General features: G+C 42.1%; 1 long non-coding RNA gene across 2 annotated transcripts; it reads right to left on the minus strand.

Moving 5' to 3' along the window:
• Window positions 1–367: 367 nt before the first annotated feature.
• On the minus strand, window positions 368–4,337 carry LOC106607671 (uncharacterized). Of its 2 annotated transcripts, XR_001329248.3 has the most exons (3): window positions 4,064–4,337; window positions 3,429–3,624; window positions 368–3,199 (listed from the first exon to the last, which is right to left on the minus strand). It is a non-coding gene; the product is annotated as an uncharacterized LOC106607671 (long non-coding RNA). The 2 variants fall into 2 exon arrangements; XR_014392701.1 differs by having other exon boundaries at window positions 368–3,624.
• Window positions 4,338–4,710: the final 373 nt, after the last annotated feature.

Genomic DNA, 4,710 nt, shown 5'->3' on the forward strand with positions numbered 1-4,710 from the left:
GATTGTCAACCTTGATATGGAATAATGTCTGTTTGGATGGTGAAACCGTGTGTCGTTAATTCAACTTAATCTAATGGGCCCCATAACCACCAGTGCGCGCGTGCGTGTGCGTGTGTGTGTGTGTGCGCGCGCGTGTGTGTGTGACTGAGCACCTCAGGTACGGATTAATGAATGGAACAACATTAAAGTTGCTGTTGACATTGCTCTCTGTACACTTGAGTGGAGAAGGTCTGAGTCTGCTAGATATGTATATAGCCCAGGGATTCACAGGACATTTCTAAATCTTTTCATGCAGAAAAATGCTTTGGAAACAGGCAGCCATGCACCCAAATCCTCTCATGATTAAATCATTTTGAGACCATTTGCATATGTTTCATACCGTTCCATTTATTCCATTCCAGACATTACAATGAGCCCGTCCTCCTATGGCTCATCCCACCAGTCTCCACTACATTTTACAGTTGTAAGCAACTGTGCCATAGTTGTATATGAATAGGCTGTGTTAACTCCTCTGGCCCCAACAATAGAAAATGTGCCTGCTCTGATCTTGGCACATGCGCTCTAGCCAACAGCTCACAGATAGGACTCCAGTGCAGTAGGCTGTGTCTAGCTGAGATTATTATTGATAATAGCGAGAATATGTTTATTTGTCAAATGGCAGTCAAGCATCAATCATCATGTCACCAGAACAAGACTCTCGATATTTATTGGAAAGGATCACCGTGCACTTTCACCACCCTGTGAAGTTCATCCTCATTTCATCTGTAGCCTAATAAACTCCATGGTTTCCCCGAGTCATAGTGGGAGGACCACACACCATATCATCGTGTGAATCCAAGTTTATTTCGATATCATGGTTATTACATGAATATTTGCGCATAAAGGAGTTTCCACCGCCATGTCTTGCATAATTAATTTTACCGACACAAAAACAAACAAATTATCTGTTGGCGTTTATACATTTGTACAGAAACTATTCGTTCCCCTCACAGCTGTCGTGATTTTTTTTTTTAGACGATATGATTTTCCCGAGTAAAAACTGTGGACGGAGACGTGGTTTGTGTTTCTAACTTGTTGAAAACCTGCACTCTGAAACGGTTTGCCATTTTGACTCTTGATGTTTATTAAGTCTCATTCTCTGTTGCACATTTAGATATATTGTGTCATGTCGTCAGAATGTCACGATTGATTTCACAGCTCAAGCTCATACAAACGTACCAGTTACCCAAGACCCACACAACCACTCCAATTTACAGTAGTCAGTTTGAAAAGAGCCCAGTCATCAAACATAATAAACACACGGCAGTGTTATATTAGGTAGCCATCCAAAAACGTCTACTGCAGCAGGCTTCCCTCTCTGTTGCCTTGCCTTCCATCTGACCCCAGTTACATATCTAGTGTGTTAGCCTCGAGGGGGAGTTATATAGGATAACGTCCTGGTAAACACATTTAAATTCGGTTCACCTTATTAAAGTTGCAAGGCGAGTTCCCTCTACCTACCCTGAGGACTACAGCGAGGCTTGACTGGTTTGGATTGACAGGCCCTCCATCAGCCATAACACCTCCAACGGAGAAAGAAGAAATAACACCCCCGTTCATTCTCATTCAAATGAGTTGGTGTTAGAGCGGTGAGGTTGACAGGGAGGGCAGCCAGCAAAATCTCCTTCTTTGTGCTTTGACACAAAGGGCCAGCAACAGATGGCTAAGATATCATCTGCGTCTTCGAGGCTACTTTCTGTCTCAACTTCATTCACAGAACTTTGAGGTTTCAGCATTTATATGCAGTTTCTTTACAATACATAGTCCATTTCATGGTCACCCCCAGATGGCATACTTTAATATTAATTTCAGTGTGTGAATGCTTCTGTATAGAAATACCAGCAGGTCTAATGGGTGCCAACAGTATCCTATTTGGAGCCATGTGGCCTACAGATAAGTCAATACATCATTTCAAAAGCTCTGGCTTTTGTTTTGTACTGCATATTCTTGTTAGGTTGATACAAAATGTAAACAGTACAAGTTACTTCCACAAAACCCATACACAATGTACAAAACATTTACAATGTTAAAATGATCAAATATATACAGTATTAAATATTTATGCTAATTCTCAGTCATTTCTTTATGGGGCGGCAGGTAGCCTAGTGGTTAGAGCGTTGGGCCAGTAACCAAAAGGTTGCTAGATCGAATCACCTAGCTGACAAGGTAAAAATCTGTCGTTCTGCCCCTGAACAAGGCAGTTAACCCACTGTTCCTAGGCCGTCATTGTAAATAAGAATTTGTTCTTAACTGACCTGCCTAGTTAAATAAAAGTAGTATATTGTCTAGATAACATTAGCTTAGGCCACTGCTTCCTTTACTACACAGTGATGTTGAACTAGGTGTGTACTTAAATAGGTGTGTGTGTACCTTGAATAAACAGCCCTTATTTCAGTGTAACAACAGTGGAAAAAAATAGTATAACAATTCATGGTGTACTTTATGGACCCTGTTATCGAGCAAACTCCTTTGTGAGTTAGTCGAATATCAGACTGAATAAATATGCCTTGTTATTAGCACGGAGCATCATATTCCCATAACAAAATACATTCTTAAAATCATAACATTGGATCAAACATGTAGAACCATTTTTACAAGAAAGCCTAGGAATACCCAAAGCAAATTTTCAGGAATATCCTCAATAAAATGAATTACAACTTTCTTTTTTTTCACCTTCAACTATATGTAGGTATTTTAAAGCTACTGAATCTTTGCATCTGCCTGAAGAAAAGCATCTGGGCTGTGTTCACAAAGCGTCTCAAGAGTAGGGGTGCTGATCTAGGATATACGGACCCTGATCCCTCCATACGGACCCTGATCCCTCCATTGTGCTCTGAGAGGGAAAGACAGCTCTCTGCTGCCACCTGGTGGATCTTTCATGTGGTGAATCAGCCCCTGCAGTAGCAACAGTTACCAACCCTCCACAGACGACCCCTCCGTGCATTGAGCATGGCCAGCACGTGTTCTATAGCCAACAGGTCGGCTTATTTTGCCTATGAAACAGATACCACAGATGACACCTACAGAGTTGAAAAATGATGACATGATACTGTAGCCCAGGAATTAAAATGTGATTTTGACGGTGCAAAAGCCCAGCAGTTGGAGATAGTCTGTCCTGCTTTAGATTGATGTACAGTGCCTCCGTCTCATCACATGTGCTCTATAAAAATCATAAGAACTATAATAAATCAAGATTTGGCACTGAAATATGCTGTCATTCACATATGTTATCATTCAAAACAAGTTGATCAACTCTTATTATAATTTCATAAGAACACTCAGTATAGCTGTGTGGGTGTTAACTAGGCTGCTACATCATCTTGTGTGCCAATCCAGTACAGTCAGAGGATGATGTTGGGTGTCGATACAGAAAAGCTAACACAGCTCACCCTCCTTTACACCCTGGGCCTCAGCCCCCGATCCATCTTCCTCTGAGGGGAGGACCTGCCCACAGCCCTCTCCGGAGAAGGGACATCCAGCCAGCTGGACTCAAAGCTCTCTGACATCATAATGCTGGTAGGGGCAGACACGGGGACAGAGGAGTGACAGGGGGAAGGAGGTGGAGCGAGGCAGGGTTAGAGATCCCTGGGTAAACAAACGGTGCAGAAACACAACATTCACACTGGGTTAACATGAGGCTCTCATTGTTTCATCTAAAACAGCAGACATGGAGTCTGAGTCTACTTATTGTCTAAAGATATCCCACTCCAACTAGCAAACATTAGCGTCGATGCTTGCAAATCAGCATGTGTCAACAAAGTAGTGGAATGGGGCAAAGAGCACTCACATTAACACAGTCTTTGGTCAGCTGCTCAGAGTGAAAAGGGACAGATTGTCTCAACCTCTTCTTGGTCAATTGCCTCACTGTAGCTACACACATAGTGATCCACAGAAATTACAGAGAGTTTTTTATTTTTTTATTTAACTAGGCAAGTCAGTTAAGAACAAATTCCTATTTTTAGTGACAGCCTAGGAACACTGGGTTAACTGCCTTGTTCAGGGGCAGAACGACAGATTTTTTTACCTTGTCAGCTCAGGGATTCGATCTTGCAACTTTTCGGTTATTAGTCCAACGCTCTAACCACTAGGCTACCTGCCGCCCCAATTCGTTACAGTAACTTGTTAGAAAAATCTATGTAACGCCCGAGGTTGGTCGAGTGGTTAAGGCCGTCGCCCTCAGCACATATGCGATCCCCGGCCTCACACTATGTTCCCTCCATCTCACAGCTCATTTCGGTCTATCCTCATCAATAACACTGGGAAAAATCCTTCGATAATGAAATGAACGATCCATGTAAACCCTTGAGAGACTACGACCTCTGGTGTTCTTCTCTGACAACTCACTCAGTGTAGCAGGAGCTGCCGTTGACAGTTTAAACAGCCATCTGTAACATGGAGAAACCCTGCCTTAAAAACCCAAATACCTAACCGGTACGTCCAATGTTTTATGTACTTAGGAGTATAGCTTCCAGATGATTTACAACATTTATTTAACTAGTCAGATGGCCAACTAATGGAAATTGTAATATGGCCCCATGAGACCAAGTTTAACTCATAACATACAATAACAATAACATGCAACCAATAACAAGAACCAATAACATGCAACCTTCACACCGTGTGAACAGTAGAAGTGCAGTGTTCACACAAATCCAGCTCTATTTGAAAATA

This window comes from Salmo salar, chromosome 06 (assembly GCF_965601325.2).
Source record: "Salmo salar chromosome 06, fSalSal1, whole genome shotgun sequence".
In the NCBI taxonomy this organism is placed as follows: domain Eukaryota; kingdom Metazoa; phylum Chordata; class Actinopteri; order Salmoniformes; family Salmonidae; genus Salmo; species Salmo salar.